The sequence below is a fragment of the Dendrobates tinctorius genome, unplaced genomic scaffold (assembly GCF_039654945.1).
Source record: "Dendrobates tinctorius isolate UK_male_01 unplaced genomic scaffold, ASM3965494v1 ptg000097l, whole genome shotgun sequence".
NCBI classification, from domain to species: domain Eukaryota; kingdom Metazoa; phylum Chordata; class Amphibia; order Anura; family Dendrobatidae; genus Dendrobates; species Dendrobates tinctorius.
The window spans coordinates 18,269,650-18,296,605 of NW_027361765.1; the positions used below are offsets into that span (position 1 = coordinate 18,269,650).

The window sequence follows — 26,956 nt, forward strand, 5'->3', positions numbered from 1 at the left end:
AAATAACACATTAGATGCGTGCTGACAAATTGTAGAAAATTTATTTTGCATGATGTTAGTTCTGTATCAACCTTATACAGCGAAGAATGAATGTAAGCTGATTATATTAATAAACTAAAAGCAAACTTTTCTGGTAATATAGCACAAGCCACAAAGTGTTGTTTATTAAAAATTGATTTTTTTATTTTTCTAGTTCTAAATATGAATGACGTAAATGGCATTTATATACCGTCAGACTTTTAGTTAATATGATATAAAGAAAGATCTATATTTTAAAACAATGATCTCTGCACCCATTTTACAGTTAGGAAGCAAGTAGCCGCCCCATGTGTAACCAAGTAAAAAGCAGATAAATCAAATGCCTCGGATCTAAGTAAATTTTAGTACTTTAATGACATCCGTCAGTAAATCTCTGGAGCTTTGCACTGTTCGTGCTCTCACATGTTGGTGCTCAGCCTGGGGGAAGAGTCTTGTGTGACATCGCTGCAAGTTAATGTTCTGACAATTAACCATAATTCCAAAAGCTTTCCTACAAATATACACAAAGATCTGCAAAATTAGAACATCCGTGTCCGTCTTCCCACACAAAGGTGAAGAAGTATGTGTAAAATGTGGCGAATAAGTATTGAACATTCCTATCATTGAGTGTCAGATGACAGGCAGAAAATAAAGCCGCCGAATTTATGGAACTGTTCATCTTCTATAGTTGGATATATATATATAGATTCTTTTATATTTTTCAGATTTGACAGCATGCCCCCTTGAAATAATAGTCCTTTAAGTGGACCGGTCTGTTCTAGAGAACACCTGAATTCATATCCTGTCGAATTAAGATTGTGTTTTGAAAACTCCATCGATAAATTGTTAAAAATTAAATCTGTGAAGAATTCAGAAAATTTGTTACGCTTTATTTTGCTGTGTATTCTGATAAATGATTAAAGAAATTAGAGGGAATCTGTCATGATGTTTATCTCCCCAAACTTTACACCGTGCAAGGGTAAGTGGGTCTAATACCGGATTCACATGCCTGTGTGATACCAGACCGACTGCAGGTCTCCTGACCCGAACTTGACAATCCCTTATATATCTATGAGGCTGTTGGGTTCAGGTCAAGAGACCCACGGCTGGTCAGTGCATCACAGACTATGACACATGGATGTGTGAATGCAGTCTTAGGTAAGTTCACATGCTGCAGATCTGGCGCAGATTATAGGCACATATTTGCATTAAAAAAATTTGGTGTAATACAATACCAGGTGGATTAGGTACTTGATTAAGCTGCAGATATACTGCCCAAATATCAGCATCATATAGATGCGCCATATCTAGGGCGAATCAGAGATTATGTTCTTAGTCTGGGAGGAAGCCAATATCCATGGCCCCTTCCTAGTCTCTTAATATCAGCCTGAAGCTGTCTGTTTAACCTTTTCTGGTTAGTAAATTTAGGGGGGACCCCACGTCATTTTTTTGGGGGGGTCTCCCCTATAATAACCAGTAAAGGCTAAGCAAACAGCTGTGAGCTGATATAAATAGCCTAGGAATCTTTATGGCTATTGGCCCCTTCCCAGAATATTAACATCACCCCCCAGCCAATGGCTTTTTCTCAGCTGGCTATGAAAACTACGGGGGACCCCACAGCGTTTTTTAATTATCTGTTTATTAAGACACTCTATGCACACAATAAGTGCTGATTCCAACTCTCATCATTGTCACCTGATCGCGCTGATCGCAGGGAGACCAGGTGACAATGATGAGAGCTGGCTTCAGCTAACTGTACTGCTTTTCCCAGGTGCCAGTAAATGTCACAATGATGTGGCACATGGATGCCACACATATGTAACATATGGACACATAGACACGGATAGCACTGGTACGGTAATATCCGGACACGTGAAAAGGCCCCAAGACAAAGTACACTTTAAAGGGTATGTTTTTACAATTGGCCTTTTGTACTAATAATACATTTTTTCCTTATTTCTTACAGTGGCTCAGTGGCTAGAACAGCTGCATGCAGCAATGGAGTCATTGGGTTCAACTCCCACCAAGGTCAAAGAGGGAAAGCCATGAGCCGAAAGTCGAAACGAGCTCAATATTTCATAAAAATACATTTAAACCTTGTTTTATTTTTAATAACATGGGCACTTATGGCCAATGTTAAGAGGAATGAAGCCTGGACAAACACTTTAAGGCTCTGTTCATATTTCTGTCTAATGTATGTGTAATCAATTTCCTCCCTCTTTTCCTGTAAAACATCAGAGGGAAACTGACTTCCAAACAGATGCCAAATTTCAATTAGAAGAGCTTGAACCCAAGTCAGCTTTTATAACAGACATCTTGTTCTGACTAAGAGACATTACATGGTACAGATGAAAATCATATGGCTTTATCACTGCCATCAGCCCAGAGAGCTGATGGCTTAGTAGCTGTGGATGGAGAGATAGGCTATGTTCAATTCTACATGATTGTTTCCATTTTTGATTTGTTTTGTCATATAAGCAGAAAAACTAAATCCAGCTGTACATGACACCAACCGCACTTGACAGACTCCATTAACTATAATGGAGTTCATCCAGTTTTCTTCATAGTGTCCAACATTTCCCCTTCCTTCTAGCTTTTTCTGATGAAATGTAAGAAATAGACTCTTAATGCAGATGAGAGCAAAGCTTTGCGTGGTCCTCCTGCTATTATAGATACACATTTCTTGATTTGGTTTCCATATTTGTTCCTGTATTTAAAGGGAATCTGTCACTAAGATTTTGCTATCTCATTTGACACCAGCATAAGTTAAGGGCCAAAAGCCTGATTCCTTGATGTGTCACTTACATGGCTGTGTGTTGCATTTTTGACACAATACCTTACTTATCTTCGGGAGATCTACAAGCTCTATAAATGCTTAGCTCTTTGTATGTTACCCAACTGCCCCTGGTTTGGGCTCTGCCCCATATGCCCCGGTCTGTTGAACTTTCTGGCGTTCCACGTTGGGCTTTGCAGGTGGCCTGGCATGTTTCCATGTGATGAACTGCCTGGGCCTATTTAAAGATGTTGGCCACTACTTGGAAGACCTCATTCCCCATATTTGGCACCAATAAAATAAAAAAGCCTATACGTACCTCTCGTGCCGGCGCCGTTCCTGCGGTGTCGAAACTCACACTCCCGGGGACTCCCGTGTGGTTGTTGTGACAAGTGATCCTGGCGCCCAATCAGCGCCGGCGTCACTGTCACCACCTCCTTTCAAAGTTGAACTTGAAGAGGAAGTCAGAGATCAGCTGCAGCCTGGACTTCCTCTTCATGTTCAACTTGTTGGTAGCATTGATTCAGCATCAGGTTCATAACAAACTTTTTTATTTTATCTGGGCAAAGAGTAAGATTTGAGAAGGGGTTGTCCTTGTAGTGGACAACCCCTTTAAGTGCTTCTAAGACATACCTGGGCTTTGGTATTGAATCTGAGAAAATACTTCTATTTGTGTGTGAACAGCAACCTGGCTGCAAGCTGAAGGACGTCTCCTGTAGACCAGCAGCTTCTAGTGCCTCTTCCTACTTGTCTGAGGCTTCTAGTGACTCCGGAGTTCTGTCAGCTACCTTTCCCTGGGTCTCCTGAACCTCTTTTCTGTGTCCATCAGCGGTATTCAGTATGTCTTCCAGGCTGTGTGTGGCTTCCTTAGTTGCTGACTTTCCCGTTACTCAGGAGTGTTATCTACTACCTGCCTGTTGATTCTCTCACTCCACATGCCTGCCAATGGTCTCCTGATGTCCACTGGTTGCCTGTGGTTTCCTGAACTCCACCTGCCTGCTTGCAATCTCCTCTCTTGTCATCTGCTTGCCTGTGGTTTCCTGCACTTCACTTGCCTGCCTACGGTCTCCTGACATCCTCCACTTACCTGTGGTTTCCTGCACTCCACCTACCTGCTTGTGATCTCCTGATGTCCTTTGCTTGCCTGTGGCTTCCTAGACTCCGCCTGTCTATGGTCTCCTGATGTCCTCCGCTTTCCTGTGATTTACTGCACTCCACCTGTATACCTACAGTCTTCTGACGTCTTCTACTTGCCTGTCATTTCCTGCACTCCACCTGCCTGCGATCTCCTGATATCCTCCGCTTGCCTATTGTTTCATGCACTCCACCTACTTGCCTGCGATCTCCTGATGTCCTTTGCTTGCCTGTGGTTTCCTAGACTCCACCTGCCTGCCTACGGTCTCCTGATGTCCTCTGCTTTCCTGTTGTTTCCTTCACTCCACCTGTATGCCTGCGGTCTTCTGACGTCTTCCACTTGCCTTTTGTTTCCTGCACTCCACCTACCTGCCTGCGATCTCCTGATGTCCTCTTCTTATCTGTGGTTTCCAAAACTCCACCTGCCTTCTTGCACTCTCCTCTTTTCCTCTGCTTGCCTGTGGTTTCCTGCACTCCACCTGCCTGCCTACGGTCTCATGACATCCTCTGCTTAGCAATGTTTTCCTGCACTCCACCTGCCTGTTTATGGTCTGCTGACATCCTCCGCTTTCCTGTGGTTTCCTACGCTCCACTTACCTGCGATCTCCTGATGTCCTTTGCTTGCCTGTGGTTTCCTAGACTCCACATTCCTGCCTATGGTCTCCTGATGTCCTCCACTTAGCTGTGGTTTCCTGCACGCCTATGGTCTCCTAATATTCTTTGCTTGCCTGTGGTTTTTTGCACATCACCTACCTCCCTGCGATCTCCTGATGTTCTCCACTTACCTGTGGTTTCTTGAACTTCACCTACCTCCCTTTAGTCTCCTGGTGTTCTCCACTTTCCTGTGGTGTCCTGCACTCCACCTGTATGCCTGTGGTCTCCTGCAGTCCATCTACCTGCCTGTGATCTCTGGATGTCCTCCGGTTTCCTATGTATTCCTGCACTCCACCTGTATGCTTGCTGTCTGCCTACGTTCTCCACTTGCCTGTGGTTTTCTGCACTCAACCTGCCTGTCTGTGGTCTCCTGATGTCCTTTGCTTGCCTGTGATTTCCCTCACTTAGCCTACCTGCCTGTAGTCTCCTGTCTCTTGACTGTCAGTGGCCCATGTGCCCATCTGAACCTTGAGTTTAGACGATCCACCTCACCCAGGAAGCATCTTGCACTTCTTGCAACAGTATAACTTGCCCACACCACTGATTGTCAGCTTTCTCTGTGTACTGCGAATAGGCAGAAAGCTGCCAACAAGTGACGGGGGTGGGGTATACAAAGCTTATGTATATGGAGGACTACATCAGGTTTATTAGTCCTCTGGTGATAAAATAACTGTTTTCTCAGCAGTAGATTATCAAAACTATAATAAGCAGCCCAGTAAGTGATACATCGCTGGAATCAGGGTCTCTGTCTTTACATCATGCTGCTTTCATGTTAGGTAGCAATACCCTGGTGGAAGATTTCTTTTAAAGCCACTGGTGTACACATGACATTATATGTGACTTTTTGGCTATGTAACCAGTAAATGAGGTTTGCTCTCAGATATACCTGAGTGATGTATGATATCATTTAGACTGGAAATCTTGACAAGAATTAAGAATGTTCTTAATCTCCTGAACACTCATATAAGAAAGGCTTTATGTTTTCTAGTGAATGTTATATATGTATTTTCCTGTGAATTGCTATCTTGTCACCCTTTGGATAAATAAACAATGTGTGGATAAGCCGCCATGATATGTGTCAAGGCTATAATGCTTGTTCCCACAAACCATAGCAGGTGCCATAAACATAATAATGATTTTAAGGGGATTTGCTTCCTTTGACAACATTTTTTTCCATGTCGATTGTTGACAGTGAACATAGAGAAGTCTGGATAATGATGTTGTACAAGGATAACACCAAAATGGTTATGATATTTGTATTTAATTTCTTTATTGGTGGATGGATTGTATCAGCATTTCTATGTAGTGTGACAAGTGTCAAAGTGTGAAGTATATCGACTGTCCACACATGCATCTCATCCGTAATGGTGTGACACGTACATAACCATATCAAACATTCGGTGATTATATACCCAGGGGCTCCGATTCACCCAATGGAGCTCAAAGCCTGTCCATTTGGCCAGTATGTGTCCGGTTTACCTTGCTGTATGGAAATAGTGTGCTATTCTACAGTCATATGTTAAAGTTTGGGCACCCCTATTAATGTTAACCTTTTTTCTTTATAACAATTTTGATTTTTGCAACAGCTATTTCCGTTTTATATATCTAATAACTTATGGACTCAGTTATATTTCTGGAATCAAATGAGGTTTATTGCACTAACAGAAAATGTGCAATATGCATTTTACCAAAATTTGACCGGTGCAAAAGTATGGGCACCTCAACATAAAAGTGACATTAATATTTTGTAGATCCTCCTTTTGCAAAAATAACAGCCTCTAGTCGCTTCCTGTAGCTATTAATGAGTTCCTGGATCCTGGATGAAGGTATTTGTGACCATTCCTGTTTACAAAACAATTCCAGTTCAGTTAAGTTTGATGATCGCCGAGCATGGACAGCCCGCTTCAAATCATCCCACAGATGTTCAATGATATTCAGGTCTGGGGACTGGGATGGCCATTCCAGAACATTGTAATTGTTCCTCTGCATGAATGCCTGAGTAGATTTGGAGCGGTGTTTTGGATCGTTGTCTTGCTGATATATCCATCCCCTGCGTAACTTCAACTTCGTCACTGATTCTTGCACATTATTGTCAAGAATCTGCTGATACTGAGTTGAATCCATGCGACCCTCAACTTTAACAAGATTCCCGGTGCCGGCATTGGCCACACAGCCCCAAAGCATGATGGCACCTCCACCAAATTTTTCTGTGGGTAGCTAGTGTTTTTCTTGGAATGCTGTGTTTTTTAGCCTCCATGCATAAAGCCTTTTTTGTATGACCAAACAACTCAATCTTTGTTTCATCAGTCCACAGGACCTTCTTCCAAAATGTAACTGGCTTGTCCAAATGTGCTTTTGCATACCTCAGGCGACTCTGTTTGTGGCGTGCTTGCAGAAACGGCTTCTTTCGCATCACTCTCCCATACAGCTTCTCCTTGTGCAAAGTGCGCTGTATTGTTGACCGATGCACAGTGACACCATCTGCAGCAAGATGATGCTGCAGGTCTTTGGAGGTGGTCTGTGGATTGTCCTTGACTGTTCTCACCATTCTTCTTCTCCGCCTTTCTGATATTTTTCTTGGCCTGCCACTTCTGGGCTTAACAAGAACTGTACCTGTGTTCTTCCATTTCCTTACTATGTTCCTCACAGTGGAAACTGACAGGTTAAATCTCTGAGACAACTTTTTGTATCCTTCCCCTGAAAAGCTATGTTGAATAATCTTTGTTTTCAGATCATTTGAGAGTTGTTTTGAGGAGCCCATGATGCCACTCTTCATAGGAGAATCAAATAGGAGAACTACTTGCAAGTGGCCACCTTAAATACCTTTTCTCATGATTTGATACACCTGGCTATGAAGTTCAAAGCTCAATGAGGTTACAAAACCAATTTAGTGCTTCAGGAAGTCAGTAAAAAGTAGTTAGGAGTGTTCAAATCAAGAAAATGATAAGGGTGCCCATACTTTTGCACCGTTCAAATTTTGTTTAAATGCAGATTGCACATTTTCTGTTAGTACAATAAACCTCATTTGAATCCAGAAATATAACTGAGTCCATCAGTTATTAGATATATGAAACTGAAATAGCTGTTGCAAAAACCAAAATTGTTATAAAGAAAAGGGTTAACATTAATAGGGGTGCCCAAACTTTAACATATGACTGTATAAATAGGTGTCCAGCAAAACACTACCAGCAAGCACATCATAAGTTTCTACAAAAGGACCCTGTGGGCAAAGGAAGGCATTGTATTCCGGAGGTGTATACTGGGTGATTCATTCACAAAGTACAGCATACATTCGACCAACACTGCATAAAGCAGTGTGAAAAGAGCCTAATTTTTATGAGACTCTGTGATGAAACAGCAACTCGACACCCCACATGACATTACTATTACGTCCAAGGTATCACGTGATAAGGTCTCCCCACTTTCACTAACGTGACGTTGCATAGTTTTACACAGACACCCCCTGTGTCCACACGGACCCAGGGAGGCACGGAGAGTGAGAGGATGTGGACCACGCAGTCACTGACGTGCCACCATACTCGCTCACAACCCAGACAGGCCCCTTTCACTAGCACCAGTGATACAGAGCACTGCCAGCCCGGTAGGACTGCCACCAGTTCCTTGTTATATACTGTATAAGCCATGTCCATTAATGGGATTAAATCAGGCCAGAAACCAGACCCGGTAGCATGGAAAGTTAAGTGGAGAAAAAGACATGTGGCTTGAGATAAAAGCGTTGCCTAAGGTTAAATTATATATTTAATCGTCTTAAGGGCACACTAGACAGTACACTATATACACAATGGTTACACATATATAATGGTCAGATATGCAAATACAAACAGTGGTAGTACAAGAGATGTAAGCAGATGGATCATGTCAATTACCAGTTTCATGCTAGACCATGTATGCGCTGGGTCACAGGGGGCATGGGCTGCCAGCGGATTTCATTCACAAAATGTAACTCAATGTGGTCCCCACCTTCAAAGTGAACCGCAAGCATAACAGAGAGGAGTGAGGCCACATAGCTTACACCAGTCTTTATTCCCTTTGGTTCACTCCTCTCCTGCCCTATGGGCTGAACCTAAATAAAATAATGTAATAATAATAATAAAATAATAATAACAATTCTCACAAAGCATTAGTCCACTGATGATGAATGTACCTTTCAATCTTTGGAATGGAAATTTGAGCAGTCCCATATTAAACATATCATTCACAAGAGAAAATAGTGATGACAATATTGTGGATTAACTATGTAGCAGGATCTGTTCATAAAAAAATAATAATGTTAATCATCTGACATTGGCATATTATTTGTAAATCCTTACATAAAAATTCCTTTTTTTTTTCGCCTAGTTGCTGGTCCAGCAGATGTGATTTTCTGGGGCTTGTAGTTCATGATTAGCTGAACACAGGATTCTTGCGCTGCAGGTTTTTGTGAATGGTGTGGGTTCCGCAGGCCGGCCAGCAGGTGGCGGTAGAGAGCACGCTATCTCCCCACCGTTGACAGTGCGTGTCCCTGTGTTTAGCACCAGTGGGACGGAGCTGCATGGAGAGACGCGTCCTTCTTTCCCACAGCGTGGAGTTGCCAGGGAACTGGAGTGAACCTGCGTGCACCCTCTCCCCCACAGCTCTGGAGGAACTTTTCCGCTGGTTTTTAATTTTTGTGTTGATTTCCGATCAGTGGAGGCGCCGAGGTCACTCGTGCACTGATTATCCTGTGTGCAGATCTGGAATCTGACGTGTAGACCTGGAGAATCCACAGGAGACCCCACCACAGGTGAGATCCGGCAGCTGCCCGTGATGGCTGCCCCCGTGGCCTGTGGGGTGATACCGCAGCGCCTCAGTGGGCAGTGATGGAGCCAGGTGGGAATTGGCCCCTGGGTTGGTTCTGGGCAGCACCTGACAGTTCAGGTGAGTGCATGGCTACAAAAGTTGTGTTTTTAAAGCCTTGTTCGTGTGTGACATCCTTGGAATAGTTGCTAGTGTTGGAAATATTGAGCACTGCAATGAGAAGGACGTCTCTAAGGTGCGGTGTCCATAAAAGATTCCGTGTGTGACAGTGGGGGCTGCCTGTGTGACATTGCAGGTGTCGTCTTGTTTTATTTCTACACCCCAAAAATGAAGGCATTAGTCCTCACACAGTGATCCCCTGATGCGGAGACTATGAGGTTCTGATTCGCTATATCCAACCTGGTACCAGCGGTGTCCGACGTACCGTGACCGCGAGATTTCTGCAGCTGTCCTATTCACCTGAAAGGGTTTGCAAAAATCCATGGACATGTTGCAGAACCTCTTCATGTGTGGCGCTGATTTTAGGTCGCAGAAAATTGGGAAACATCTGCACAGTGTGACTAGACTTTATTGTAGATACAATGCCCAGACCCACCTTGGGTCATCAGAACGGGAGTTAGCACGCCATAGCGAATGGTGGGGCCACGTCAGTAGTCTGTGACCACGGGACAAGAGCACTGCGAAGCTCCCCACTACCTCTGGCGTGCCTGGCACCTATTCTCATTAGTAGGCCCTGCGACATTGCGTGCACCATGCCACAACGTAATGATATTGTAGAGCTTACTAATCAGAAGAGATGCCAAGGACGCTGCAGGTAGGAGGTTTGCAGGGCTCAGGTCTAGTGGCAACGGACCGCCGACATGGCCGCTGGACCAGGGTCCTGCATATCTTTTAGCTTCAGCTCTATGCCAGAGCGCTTCTATGTGGCTCTAGATCCAGTTCTGAGGAAACATTGGAGGTCTGGCAGTTGTGTGTGTAAGGCCGGCATTACACATGTGAGAAACACGGCCGAGTCTCGCATGTTAATACCCGGCACTGCCACCGGCACTCGGATCGGAGCGTTCGGCCGCATAGCAATACATGGAGCTGAATGCTTTGCTCCTGAGTGCCGACGGCAGTGCCGGGTATTAACATGCGAGACTCGTCCGAGTTTCTTGCATGGGTGATCCCGGCCTTAGTCGCTGTCACGTGTCTGAATGTTCCATGTCTGAGAAAGACGACCTATTATTCTGATCAGGCTTTGTGGTTCGAGTGTCATCCGATTGTGGAGAAATAAAAAAAAAAATGTCTCCATCTTCTCCATTCTGATGTTATCTGAGTGCGGTCCAATTTTCTCACAGACCCTCACATCAAAATCAAAAATGTCTCCATGATTTTCTGCGGACTAAGAGGTCTGTGAAAAATCATGGATATGTGAATGGCCCCATACACTCTCTCACAGGTACGAGTGATCGCAGTGAAAAACATGGATAGCACTCGTATGTGAAAATCGGACGTGTGAATGATCCGTTAGGCGTCTGTGTGTTTACCACAACTTATACATTGGAATATTTTCCCAAGGGGTATTCCAATCACCAAGATCCTATCCCAATATGTAGCTGGTGTCATAATAATAATATTAACAAATGCCTCCATTTGCTGTGATGGGTTTAAGGGCACAGGACTATGGGATGGTGGATATGTATGATGGGTATATGAGCTCGGGACTATGGGATGTAGGATGTGTGATGGGTATATGGGAACTGGACTATGGGATGGCGGATATGTATGATGGGAATATGGGCACGGTACTATGGGATGGCGGATATGTATGATGGGTATATGGACATGGGACTATGGGATGGAGGATATGTATGATGGGTATATGGGCACGGGACTATGGGATGGAGGATATGTATGATGGGTATATGGGCACGGGACTATGGGATGGAGGATATGTATGATGGGTATATGGGCACGGGACTATGAGATGGAGGATATGTATGATGGGTATATGGGCACGGGACTATGGGATGGTGGATATGTATGATGGGAATATGGGCACGGGACTATGAGATGGAGGATATGTATGATGGGTATATGGGCACGGGACTATGGGATGGTGGATATGTATGATGGGAATATGGGCACGGCTGTATGATGGGTATATGGGCCCGGTACTATGAGATGGAGGATATGTATGATGGGAACATGGGCACGGGACTATGGGATGGTGGATATGTCTGATGGGTATATGGGCACGGGACTATGGGATGGAGGATATGTATGATGGGTATATGGGCACGGTACTATGGGATGGAGGATATGTATGATGGGAATATGGGCACGGGACTATGCGATGGTGGATATGTATGATGTGTGAATGGGCATGGGACTATGGGATGGAGGATATGTATGATGGGAATATGGGCATGGGACTATGGAATGGAGGATATGTATGATGGGAATATGGACACGGGACTATGGGATGGAGGATATGTATGATGGATATATGGGCACGGGACTATGAGATGGAGGATGTGTGATGGGTATATGGGCATGGGACTATGGGATGGAGGATATGTATGATGGGTATATGGGCACGGTACTATGGGATGGAGGATATGTATGATGGGTATATGGGCACGGGACTATGGGATGGAGGATATGTATGATGGGAATATGGGCACGGGACTATGAGATGGAGGATATGTATGATGGGTATATGGGCACGGGACTATGGGATGGTGGATATGTATGATGGGAATATGGGCACGGCTGTATGATGGGTATATGGGCCCGGTACTATGAGATGGAGGATATGTATGATGGGAACATGGGCACGGGACTATGGGATGGTGGATATGTATGATGGGTATATGGGCACAGCTGTATGATGGGTATATGGGCCTGGTACTATGGGATGGAGGATATGTATGATGGGTATAAGGGCACGGGGCTGTGGGATGGAGGATATGTATGATGAGTATATGGGCACAGGGCTATGGGATGGAGGATATGTATGATGGGAATATGGGCACGGGACTATGGGATGGTGGATATGTCTGATGGGTATATGGGCACGGGACTATGGGATGGAGGATATGTATGATGGGTATATGGGCACGGTACTATGGGATGGAGGATATGTATGATGGGAATATGGGCACGGGACTATGCGATGGTGGATATGTATGATGTGTGAATGGGCATGGGACTATGGGATGGAGGATATGTATGATGGGAATATGGGCATGGGACTATGGAATGGAGGATATGTATGATGGGAATATGGGCACGGGACTATGGGATGGAGGATATGTATGATGGATATATGGGCACGGGACTATGAGATGGAGGATGTGTGATGGGTATATGGGCATGGGACTATGGGATGGAGGATATGTATGATGGGTATATGGGCACGGTACTATGGGATGGAGGATATGTATGATGGTTATATGGGCACGGTACTATGGGATGGAGGATATGTATGATGGGTATATGGGCATGGGACTATGGGATGGAGGATATGTATGATGGGAATATGGGCAAGGGACTATGGGATGGAGGATATGTATGATGGGTATATGGGCACGGGACTATGCGATGGTGGATATGTATGATGTGTAAATGGGCACGGGACTATGGGATGGAGGATATGTATGATGGGAATATGGGCACGGGACTATGGGATGGAGGATATGTATGATGGGAATATGGACACGGGACTATGGGATGGAGGATATGTGTGATGGATATATGGGCACGGGACTTTGGGATGGTGGATATGTATGATGGGTATATGGGCACTGGACTATGGGATGGAGGATATGTATGATGGATATATGGGCACGGGACTTTGGGATGGTGGATATGTATGATGGGTATATGGGCACTGGACTATGCGATGGCGGATATGTATGATGGGTATATGGGCACGGGACTATGAGATGTAGGATATCTATGATGGGTATATGGGCAATGAACTATGGGATGGAAGATAATCATAATTATTTATAACTAACCACAGTAGTTAGTATGTCCGGTCAATGCTAGGTTCTTCAGCTAATTAATAATAAATTTAATTTCTATAGAACCAACATATTCCGCAGCACTTTTTCATTCAGTGGGAAATGTACAGAAAATACAAGAAATTTTCTAGTAACGCATAATTCAGTAATTCACACAAGAGAAGTGCGGCCCCGCTCACTATCTATGAGGATATAGGGGAATAGTTCCATTATATTCTACGAGTCGAGAAATAGTGTGGTGTGAATGTGCCCTAAAGTCTATTTTTCGTGTCAGTATTTTGCATTTATATTTAGAAGCAGAAACCAGGAGTGAAGCTGACATAGTAAAACGTAATGAAAACATTTCCACCACTTTGTGTTTTCATTCCAGCTTTTGACTGATTCATACTGATGTAAAATACCGGCGACCAAACTCCGCACTGCACACAATGCAGCACCTGCCGAGGAATCGGCCAGCAGAACAATGATGGGTGAAATTACAGATGTAGAAAATATCGCAGCTGTTGCGGGGCCCAGAGACTCAGGCCCCAGAGCACCCTGCACTCTTGTCTAACTTTACTACACTTTCTGGTTGGCTTCCTTTGTAAAGAAATTTGAGGAAACATTTTGGTGTGCATTTTGATATCTTAGAGAGTAACTGTTATTTTATAAATCAATAGTACGCATGGGAATAAGAAAAGTTGTAATATATCTTATCAGAGAAATCTGCTGATTTCTCTTCCTGGACTGATCATTCACTCTCGTTTCAAGACTAAAATCTGTACACAGTGAAGACAGATTTTCCCATTATTAGCGAAGACAGTTGGTGCAGGGAAGGGCTGTAGGCAGACACAAACATTCTGCTGAAAGTTCTCCCTAAACGTCAGTTACAGTTCTCCATAGAACTTTATGAAGCACCAACTGTCATCTACTATCTCACAAATGGGAAATCTGTATTCACTGAAGATAGATTTTACCCATGAATTGAGAATTTTGAGGTTAAGTGATTAATCCAGGGGGAGAGAAAAAACAGTTCTTCCTAATAAGAAATATTCCAAAATTTCTTATTTTTATGGGTATTATTGCTTTATAAAGTAAAAAAAGTTAAAAGGGTGGTTACACTTGAAATCTTGCCCTTTTGTTGCCCTATAAAACTGAAACAGGCAAACTAGGCACAGTGAGTTATTCTGTGGTTCATTTGCTTCTCTAAATGGGACACTATCGCCCCATTGATTAGTCAAAGCCCTCATTTACATATCATAAACAGACTATGGAAATACTTTTTCTAAGGATCTGTTTATCTGTGTAATGTAATAAGAGGACTCTAGGGTACGGGGACGTTACAGGTTACCTTTAAAAGATAAGTCAGTCCATCCCTTTAGAACCTCAATGTGCTGCTTCATCAGTGGGAAAACACACTTTGAATTTCAGTCTGAAGTGCATTGGTCGTTCACTTACAGCTCCTCAACCGCCACTGTATTCCCTAACTAGCAGCACCCTCCCATGGCTGATTGACAGGTCAGTGGCTTTGTACTAGAGCAAATGAACTGTCAATAAGTCAGTAAAGGGTGCTGCTGGTTCATAAATAGTGTAGAGTCTGAGGAGCTGTAAGTGCATCGTCACGCCCTGTGCACTTCCACACTGACTTCATAATGCAATTTCTTGCTGCTGGAGCAGTAATTTTTGGTCATAAAGGAGTCAACTGGCTTACTTTTTAAAGAGCTACACTGTCATATTAGTGGTTTGGGTGCGATAAACTTTCTGACAGGTTCCTTTTAATGGGAATTCATATTTTCTTTGGCCTAAATAAATACAGTGTCAAAACCCGCCAAGAATAGGCCACGTGTCGTCAAGTGATCAATCTGTGATACTAGGTGTTATGTCCTTTTGGGTGTGAAGAAGCGCCCTCAGTCTGAGAATCTTTTCCTTCCTTTGATTTGCCTGAGACGTTGTTAGCTAGCGCTCTTCAGCTCCTGTCACGTACAGGTAAAGGCGAGTTTTGTTGCTCAAGGGCTCATGAGCAGTGAGTGATAAATCCCAAGTTTAAAAAGCTGTCTGCTTACTGCTGGGAGTCTGTATATGTCTAATTTTAATTTACCTTGAAGAATGTGTTTTCAAAATCTGCCAACAAGTATTGTTGTAAATCAGGCATGGAAGCTAAGGAGGAATGATGGACAGAAAATTTACTGTTCCAAGAATGTGGAAGAAGGATTTTTTTTCATAGAAGAATTTGTAACTACTTAGTATAGAGCAGGTGTTTAATGGCTCATGCACATTGGACATATTACCTCTTCGAAGCCATAATAGTGCTGCCATGCAGATGTACGTGCTCTCTACGGCAAGGCTTTGGAGTCGGTTAGCCATACCTTCTGACTTTTCCTCACTCAGACTCCACAGTCCTGCCTCACTACTGAGCATGTAACATAGTAACATAGTTAGCAAGGCCGAAAAAAAGACATTTGTCTATCCAGTTTTCAGCCTATATTCCGTCAGAATTAATTCCCAGATCTACGTCCTTCTAAAGAACCTAATCACTGTAAGATACAATATTGTTACGCTCCAGGAAGACATCCAGGCCTCTCATGAACATAAAGTGCAGCACAGATTCATCTCAACTACAACCCGACAGCACTGCCTCACTACTGAGCATGTACATAAAGTGCAGCACAGATTCATCTCAACTACGACTCCACAGCACTTGTCACTACTGAGCATGTACATAAAGTGCAGCACAGATTCATCTCAACTACGACTCCACAGCACTGGTCACTAATGAGTATGTACATAGACATCCAGGCCTCTCGTGAACCCCTCGATGGAGATCGCCATCAACCACCTCCTCAGGCAAGGAATTCCAGGTTCTCAAGGAATTCCAGATGTACATGAAGTGCAGCACAGATTCATCTCCACTATGACCCCACAGCACTGGTCACTACTGAGCATGTACATAAAGTGCAGCACAGACTCATCTCCACTATGACCCCACAGCACTGGTCACTACTGAGCATGTACATAAAGTGCAGCACAGACTCATGTCCACTATGACCCCACAGCACTGGTCACTACTGAGCATGTACATAAAGTGCAGCACAGACTCATCTCCACTATGACCCCACAGCACTGGTCACTACTGAGCATGTACATAAAGTGCAGCACAGATTCATCTCAGCTATGACCCCACAGCACTGGTCACTACTGAGCATGTACATAAAGTTCAGCACAGATTCATCTCCGCTATGACTCCACAGCACTGATCACTACTGAGCATGTACATAAAGTGCAGTACATATTCATCTCATCTATGACTCCACAGCACTGGTCACTACTGAGCTTGTACATAAAATGCAGTACTTATTCATCTCATCTATGACTCTACAGCACTGGTCACTACTGAGCATGTACATAAAGTGCAGTACATATTCATCTCATCTATGACTCCACAGCACTGGTCACTACTGAGCTTGTACATAAAGTGCAGTACATATTCATCTCATCTATGACTCTACAGCACTGGTCACTACTGGGCATGTACATAAAGTGCAGTACATATTCATCTCAGCTATGACTCCAAAGCACTGGTCACTACTGAGCATGTACATAAAGTGCAGCACAGATTCATCTCATCTATGACTCCACAGCACTGGTCACTACTGAGCATGTACATAAAGTGCAGCACAGATTCATCTCAGCTATGACCCCACAGCACTGGTCACTACTGAGCATGTACATAAAGTTCAGCACAGATTCATCTCCGCTATGACTCCACAGCACTGATCACTACTGAGCATGTACATAAAGTGCAGTACATATTCATCTCATCTATGACTCCACAGCACTGGTCACTACTGAGCTTGTACATAAAATGCAGTACTTATTCATCTCATCTATGACTCTACAGCACTGGTCACTACTGAGCATGTACATAAAGTGCAGTACATATTCATCTCATCTATGACTCCACAGCACTGGTCACTACTGAGCTTGTACATAAAGTGCAGTACATATTCATCTCATCTATGACTCTACAGCACTGGTCACTACTGGGCATGTACATAAAGTGCAGTACATATTCATCTCAGCTATGACTCCAAAGCACTGGTCACTACTGAGCATGTACATAAAGTGCAGCACAGATTCATCTCATCTATGACTCCACAGCACTGGTCACTACTGAGCATGTACATAAAGTGCAGCACAGATTCATCTCAGCTATGACCCCACAGCACTGGTCACTACTGAGCATGTACATAAAGTGCAGCACAGATTCATCTCAACTATGACTCCACAGCCTCACTACTGAGCATGTACAAAAAGTGCAGCACAGATTCATCTCATCTATGACTCCACAGCACTGGTCACTACTGAGCATGTACATAAAGTGCAGCACAGATTCATCTCCATTATGACCCCACAGCACTGGTCACTACTGAGCATGTACATAAAGTGCAGCACAGATTCATCTCCATTATGACCCCACAGCACTGGTCACTACTGAGCATGTACATAAAGTGCAGCACAGATACATCTCAGCTATGACTCCACAGCACCGGTCACTACTGAGCATGTACATAAAGTGCAGCACTGTTTCATCGCAGCTATGACTCCACAGCACTGGTCACTACTGAGCATGTCCATAAAGTGCAGCACAGATTCATCTCAGCTATGACTCCAAAGCACTGGTCACTGCTGAGCATGTACATAAAGTGCAGCACAGATTCATCATAGCTATGACTCCACAACACTGGTCACTACGGAGCATGTGCATAAAGTGCAGCACAGATTCATCTCATATATGACTCCACAGCACTGGTCACTACTGAGCATGTACATAAAGTGCAGCACAGATTCATCTCAGCTATGACCCCACAGCACTGGTCACAACTGAGCATGTACATAAAGTGCAGCACAGATTCATCTCAACTATGACTCCACAGCCTCACTACTGAGCATGTACAAAAAGTGCAGCACAGATTCATCTCATCTATGACTCCACAGCACTGGTCACTACTGAGCATGTACATAAAGTGCAGCACAGATTCATCTCAGCTATGACCCCACAGCACTGGTCACTACTGAGCATGTACATAAAGTGCAGCACAGATTCATCTCAACTATGACTCCACAGCCTCACTACTGAGCATGTACAAAAAGTGCAGCACAGATTCATCTCATCTATGACTCCACAGCACTGGTCACTACTGAGCATGTACATAAAGTGCAGCACAGATTCATCTCCATTATGACCCCACAGCACTGGTCACTACTGAGTATGTACATAAAGTGCAGTACATATTCATCTCATCTATGACTCCACAGCACTGGTCACTACTGAGCATGTACATAAAGTGCAGCACAGATTCATCTCAGCTACAATATGACTCCACAGCACTGATCACTACTGAGCATGTCCATAAAGTGCAGCACAGATTCATCTCAGCTATGACTCCAAAGCACTGGTCACTACTGAGCATGTACATAAAGTGCAGCACAGATTCATCATAGCTATGACTCCACAGCACTGGTCACTACTGAGCATGTACATAAAGTGCAGCACAGATTCATCCCAGCTATGACTCCACAGCACTGGTCACTACTGAGCATGTCCATAAAGTGCAGCACAGATTCACCTCAGCTATGACCCCACAGCACTGATCACTACTGAGCATGTGCATAAAGTGCAGCACAGATTCATCTCATCTATGACTCCACAGCACTGGTCACTACTGTGCATGTACATAAAGTGCAGTACAGATTCATCTCAGCTATGACCCCACAGCACTGGTCACTACTGAGCATGTACATAAAGTGCAGCACAGATTCATCTCAACTATGACTCCACAGCCTCACTACTGAGCATGTACAAAAAGTGCAGCACAGATTCATCTCATCTATGACTCCACAGCACTGGTCACTACTGAGCATGTACATAAAGTGCAGCACAGATTTATCTCAACTACAACCCCACAGCACTGCCTCACAACTGAGCATAAAGTGCAGCACAGATTCATCTCAACTGTGACTCCACAGCACTGGTCACTACTAAGCATGTACATAAAGTGCAGCACAGATCCATCTCAGCTATGACTCCACAGCACTGGTCACTACTGAGCATGTCGAAAAAGTGCAGCACAGATTCATCTCAGCTATGACTCCACAGCACTGGTCAATACTGAGCATGTACATAAAGTGCAGCACAGATTCATCTCAGCTATGATTCCAAAGCACTGGTCACTACTGAGCATGTACATAAAGTGCAGCACAGATTCATCTCAGCTATGACTTCACAGCACTCGTCACTACTAAGCATGTACATAAAGTGCAGCACAGATTCATCTCCACTATGACCCCACAGCACTGGTCACTACTAAGCATGTACATAAAGTTCAGCACAGATTCATCTCAACTTTGACCCCACAGCACTGATCACTACTGAGCATATTGTCATGCCGGCGCTGCCGGTCAGGTCAGTACTGGCACCGCCTATCAGGTCGGGGCCAGCGTCACCTGTCATGCCGGGTCCCGCTCCTCCTGCTGCTGCTTCCAGGGTTCCCCGCTTATCGCTGTGGCCGCCGCGCGACACTCCCAGCCTCCCGTCCTGCAGCCCGGGGGATTCAGCACGAGGGTTCCTCTTCCTGTCTTGCTTCTGCTCCAGGTATGCGCCTTAGGCCGCAGGCGAGCCCTTCCCCTCACTTAACCCCTTCTGCACCACCACTGTGGAGCGATCACCAATCAAGCTCTAGCACAGGGTATATCAGGTGGCTCCCCCCTCATGGAGGTGCCTGATTATCGTGTGCCTTCCTGTACGGTACTCTGGCCCCGTCTGGTCGCTCCTGACTCTAGTTGCTCCTGACTCTAGTTGCTCCTGACTCTAGTTGTTCCTGACTCTAGTTGTTCCTGACTCTAGTTGCTCCTGACTCTAGTTGCTCCTGACTCTAATCGCTCCTGACTCTGGTCGCTCCTGACTCTGGTCGCTCCTGACTCTGGTCGCTCCTGACTCTGGTCGCTCCTGACTCTGGTCGCTCCTGACTCCGGTCGCTCCTGACTCCGGTCGCTCCTGACTCCGGTCGCTCCTGACTCCGGTCGCTCCTGACTCCGGTCGCTCCTGACTCCGGTCGCTCCTCACCCTCCGCCTTGTTGCCTTATCTGCACCTGAGCCGCCCATCTTGGTATCAGCTGTCACGGTATTCAACTCCATCGGGCCTGCTCCTAACGGTCCCTGTATAGGGGTTGGCACCACCTGGCCAGCTCGCCCCAGGGATCCCGGTACCGCAACCCAGAGGGTCCACTCTTGCTACTCCTTACACATGTACATAAAGTGCAGCACAGATTCATCTCGACTATGACCCCACAGCACTGGTCACATAAAGTGCAGCACAGATTCATATTAGCTATGACTCCACAGCACTGGTCACTACTGAGTATGTACATAAAGTGCAGCACAGATTCATCTCCGCTAAACGCCGAGATCTTTAGATCAAGAACAGATGTGGCGCCCCTGAGGGTTCAGTCGCCACAGAGGTACTGCACCTCCTCCTGAGGTGTAGTATCCCACTCTCCAGGTAAGATGGTAACACCTGACCAGACTCCAGCACCTACATCCAACACAGACACCTTAGAACAGCAGAGCACCTTTTATGGCAGCTGCTTTGATTAATGAAGGGTTCTGGGTGGTGGGTGGAGCTTAGAAACACTAGAGGGGAAAGCTGACAGGAAGTTCAGTGAGTTCCCCTACGGGGAAAGGAGGGAAAGGACGTAGTTGCAGCAGCCTCCTGTGAGCTGGAGCTGCTTGCAAGGAAAGAGAAAGAAAGAAGAATCAGTTGTTCGTAAGGACGATAGATAAGAACGGAACGTGAGGAGGAGAGAGACTGGGGACTAGGGCGAGAGCATAGCCTTTTCCTAAGTTTAATGCGCCAAAATCGGGCGCTGGTATCCAAGGCTGTGTGTAATACTAATGATCCTACAGCAGAAACCAGAGGAATAGAAGTTGTGACCACTTTATTCCCACCTAACACTCAAAAACGTAGCAGCAACGTCTTTGCGTGGGGACATGGTTGTATGGAGTCCCCGAAGCAGGCTACAGCTGCCCGTCATACGAGTGGAGTTATAAGTAACATCAAGAAGGAGGAACTTGAGTGTTATTTCAGAACTGCAAGTACTAAAGATTAGTGCTAGAAAGGAGACGTTCAGAAAAGGCACACGAGAGGGAGTGCTGGAAGGGTTAATTCCATCTGCCTGGGAGTTAGCTGAGCCCTTGACCTGGAAATCGTGGCACTAAAGCGGGCACTTGTCTGAGCCAGAAACGTGAGTAAATGAATTGGAACTGCACTCAGCTGTGTCATTGACTTCTTCCTGCAATCCCTTTAGCACTGCTACATCTCTGTGCCTAACACTACACCATCTACCTCAACATCTTCTACTACTGCCCTGGGACTACAGCTCTACCTGTGGAGAGCTATTCCATCTTTGCTGCCTTATACCATCTGTCCCAGAGGATCTGCACTGCAGCGTCAGCTTGACACCTTCATTGCCGAGTACCACAGGTGGCGTCACAAATTATCTACCTATAAACTTTATTTAAGATGCTGGCCTGGTACCGAGTAATCCCACAGCCCTGGGTGCAATCCACAGACATTTATTGGACATTTCATAACTTTCCCAAATTCTTATGAAAACATTTACAGCACATGCTGCATTGTACTACTGCACCCAATGTATTATATCTTAGGAGTCGGTCCAGTTCATACTGACTCCACCAAAATGGACAGCGACTCCACAGCTCTGCTATATGGTACTTTTAACATTTTTATTTCAGAGGATTTTTCAGCTGGTTTTTGTATGAAATAAACTGAAAAAAAAGAGCAGCATGAAAAAATCCTGTGTGTATGTATTGGATGTATTATACCCTTGAAGTATTACTTCTAGGACTGTTCAAACCGTGTGAGACAGAACCCATGCAGCAACACACAAAATTTGAAATTTATCAAGGCCCATAAGTCAGTTTTATGGTGTAAGGCCGGGGTCACACTAACCGACGCAAAATACTGTCCGTAGTTTACATGCGTAATACGGATGATTGACCCCTAAATAGTGCTCCGTATGTCATCCGTAAGCAAGGTGTGGTTGCGTATTTTGCGCATGTCTGCATCCGTATGTAATCCGTATGGCATCCGTATGCAATCCGTATGGGGAGATTTTCTCGCCGCCTTGCAAAATGGACATATAATGGAGCCCTATGACAGGGTTTATAACAGAAACGAAATAATAGTTATAGACACATAGAATGCATATATATATATATATATATATATACACGTCATTGAGATAAACATATATACAGTGGGGCAAAAAAGTATTTAGTCAGTCAGCAATAGTGCAAGTTCCACCACTTAAAAAGATGAGAGGCGTCTGTAATTTACATCATAGGTAGACCTCAACTATGGGAGACAAACTGAGAAAAAAAAATCCAGAAAATCACATTGTCTGTTTTTTTTTCATTTTATTTGCATATTATGGTGGAAAATAAGTATTTGGTCAGAAACAAAATTTCATCTCAATACTTTGTGATATATCCTTTGTTGGCAATGACAGAGGTCAAACGTTTTCTGTAAGTCTTCACAAGGTTGCCACACACTGTTGTTGGTATGTTGGCCCATTCCTCCATGCAGATCTCCTCTAGAGCAGTGATGTTTTTGGCTTTTCGCTTGGCAACACGGACTTTCAACTCCCTCCAAAGGTTTTCTATAGGGTTGAGATCTGGAGACTGGCTAGGCCACTCCAGGACCTTGAAATGCTTCTTACGAAGCCACTCCTTCGTTGCCCTGGCGGTGTGCTTTGGATCATTGTCATGTTGAAAGACCCAGCCACGTTTCATCTTCAATGCCCTTGCTGATGGAAGGAGGTTTGCACTCAAAATCTCACGATACATGGCCCCATTCATTCTTTCATGTACCCGGATCAGTCATCCTGGCCCCTTTGCAGAGAAACAGCCCCAAAGCATGATGTTTCCACCACCATGCTTTACAGTAGGTATGGTGTTTGATGGATGCAACTCAGTATTCTTTTTCCTCCAAACACGACAAGTTGTGTTTCTACCAAACAGTTCCAGTTTGGTTTCATCAGACCATAGGACATTCTCCCAAAACTCTTCTGGATCATCCAAATGCTCTCTAGCAAACTTCAGACGGGCCCGGACATGTACAGGCTTAAGCAGTGGGACACGTCTGGCACTGCAGGATCTGAGTCCATGGTGGCGTAGTGTGTTACTTATGGTAGGCCTTGTTACATTGGTCCCAGCTCTCTGCAGTTCATTCACTAGGTCCCCCCGCGTGGTTCTGGGATTTTTGCTCACCGTTCTTGTGATCATTCTGACCCCACGGGGTGGGATTTTGCGTGGAGCACCAGATCGAGGGAGATTATCAGTGGTCTTGTATGTCTTCCATTTTCTAATTATTGCTCCCACAGTTGATTTCTTCACTCAAAGCTGGTTGGCTATTGCAGATTCAGTCTTCCCAGCCTGGTGTAGGGCTACAATTTTGTTTCTGGTGTCCTTTGACAGCTCTTTGGTCTTCACCATAGTGGAGTTTGGAGTCAGACTGTTTGAGGGTGTGCACAGGTGTCTTTTTATACTGATAACAAGTTTAAACAGGTGCCATTACTACAGGTAATGAGTGGAGGAAAGAGGAAACTCTTAAAGAAGAAGTTACAGGTCTGTGAGAGCCAGAAATCTTGATTGCTTGTTTCTGACCAAATACTTATTTTCCACCATAATATGCAAATAAAATGAAAAAAAAACAGACAATGTGATTTTCTGGATTTTTTTTTCTCAGTTTGTCTCCCATAGTTGAGGTCTACCTATGATGTAAATTACAGACGCCTCTCATCTTTTTAAGTGGTGGAACTTGCACTATTGCTGACTGACTAAATACTTTTTTGCCCCACTGTATATATATATATATTTCACAGAGTTCTTCATAGCAGAATAGCCGCTAATTAAATTGCTTGCTTCTATCAAGTCATTCCCCAACCCGACATGAAATGACACATGGTTTACATTCAGTAAAGCATTTCATTTCATGTTTTTTGATATGTCCCTGATTAATAATTAGATGAGGGTTTGTGTGTAAAATTTGAGAGTTGTAGTTGTTATTTTAATGGGTTAATTCGGTGTTAAAAAATGTGTGGGCTTCCCATTGCCCTGTAACGGTGGTGAATGGGTTAATCTAACAAAGGGTTAATGTCACTCGTCCATATTCCTCTCTAGTGTGACCCCGGCCTAAAGAGGTTGCTAACATAAATGAACATAAATTTTAGGTGCCCAAGCACAATATCCTTAATCGATAGATAACTGAATATCACCCCCTCCCCACACCCACTCACATGGTCATGCAGAACATTTTTGACAAAAGAACTGTGGGCCCTATTCATCATTTGTGATTTTTTTGGTCACTTTTTAAGTTTTGTCTTGTGGTATTCATTGACTTTTCTTGGCACCAGATTCATCAAAAATGGTTTATGTGGTTCAATAATTTTGCAAAATGTGTGACTTTTTAGGGCAAAAAGTTGTATGTTGTTCTAAAATGTTGCAAAATTGGAGTACACCTGGAAATACTAAACTTCATCCACAATGGCAAACATAAAATAAAAGTAGACAAAAAAAGGTGTAATTGCAATAATGAATCTGGTCTTATGTGTTAATTTGGGAACTTTTATAAACAGAAAAGTAAACCCTTTGTATTACATAGTCCAATGAATGGATTGTTTGAGGGATGTTCTATGCAAAAAATTAATCAGAAACTGCATTAGAGCACCTTTAGAGCCTTCCCTTTGTCTCTTGTGGACAGAGTCAGGTAGGCGGCTTCAAAGGGAGCGCCAGGCTGGCGGTGGGAGTAGATACAATGAGGATGGTCCGCTGCAGCTCCGGCCGGGTACCTCAAGAAAAGATCAGACAGGATGAAAGTAAAATAGATCAGTCATAAGGAACGCAAGTGACGCAGTTCAGCGTTGAAATGCGTTGTGGAAACTAATAAATGAAGACTTTTTAATACCAGCTGAACTGCGTCACTTGCGTTCCTTATGACCGATCTATTTTACTTTCTTCCCTTTGTCTCTTGTCCTAGTTTTAGCACAAGTCAGACGTCAGACAACAATCCTAGCTAATTGATTAAAGCTTTTGATATACATGTTTTTGGGTAGAAAATAAGACCCCGACAATTATATTTACTGGTGGAAACAATGTATTCCCTAAAAAAAGAGGCTCCACCAATATGATACTATAGATCCTGATTTAGGCTAATTGAGTGATTATAAACAACAAAAACCCAATGAATAATAACGGCAAAAACTCAAATTAGAATCCATAAACAACAAGAATAAGTATAAATTGCCCAAAAATAAACACTTTTATTGAATACAAAAATACAAGGATAAAAATTACACACAAGGGTGACTGCTATCCAAAGCAGGAGCCATATTGCACTAGTGCCCATTTAACCAAATATAAGTACAAATATTAAACAATTACACACACTGATCAGAGAGTGGCATCTACTATACTACATATAGCTGAATATTTATATTGCCCGTTTAACCAAATATAAATACAAATATTGAATAATTACACATATTGATCAGAGAGTGGCATGTATTTTGCTACGTACAGCTAAATAGCCAAAAGAGAACAGCACAAATGTTACTGAACTCACAGTACTTCCCACAGTGGGTATACACACAACCACTCAGTGATCACTTAGCAAAAAGAGCCCAGCTATGAGCAATGTGTATAAACAGATACATAAACATACTACCAATGTGGTAAGGACACTTACAAGATATAAGTAATGGCGCTGGCTTCCCACTCGCCCCAACGCGCGTTTCGCTTCTTCGTCAGGAGGCGTGTCTAATGGCTAGGTGGGTGGGTATTAAATATACTGGACGGCCAATCACAAGTTAGCAACATATGCACGTCACCAATTTATCATGCAATCCAACCCCATTAGGTATCACTGCTTCCTGTCTTCATGGCGCATGTGCCGCTGGCGTCACACTCCCTAGAAGGAGACCACGGAAGGGCGGACCCGGACCAGAAGCGGCGGCGCGTGGTCAAGACGACCGCGCAAGCGCACCACTTTCCCATTGTCCGCCCATCAGAGGTCGGAGCCTGAACAAGCCGGACATGCGCACTCCACAGAGCAGTTAATGTCGATATTATATTAACTCTAGGGAAAATCTAGAAGAACCAAAATATAATATAAATAGAATATCAATACATTTGCATAGTCAATAATACAATACAAAACTAATACATACGAAAAAATGAAAAAATAGACAAAATATACAAAAGCAGCATCAAAATACCACAATATACATTCAAAGTAGGCTACAATCTAGTAGAATAAATTATTTAACCATACTGTGATATACATAATATTATATATACTGTAGTAGAAAATCTTGAACGATGCAGAAAATTCTTCAAGAGATCCCTACTTAGAACGTCCCACTTGAAGAGGATGATTCAATGGAAAGAGAGGTCAGAAGGAAATCTTTATAAACTAAAATCAAATACATAAAATATTAAAACAAAATAAAA

At 43.9% G+C, this 26,956-nt stretch overlaps 1 protein-coding gene across 1 annotated transcript in view; it reads left to right on the top strand.

The window, feature by feature from the left end:
- The first annotated feature begins 9,123 nt into the window (after nt 1–9,123).
- The window catches only part of THSD4 (thrombospondin type 1 domain containing 4), a 1,135,048-nt gene continuing 1,117,215 nt past the window's right edge, over nt 9,124–26,956 (top strand). The window contains exon 1 of the mRNA XM_073586946.1: nt 9,124–9,362. The gene's annotated coding sequence lies outside the window, so the exon portion shown is untranslated. The remainder of the gene's footprint in view (nt 9,363–26,956) is intronic.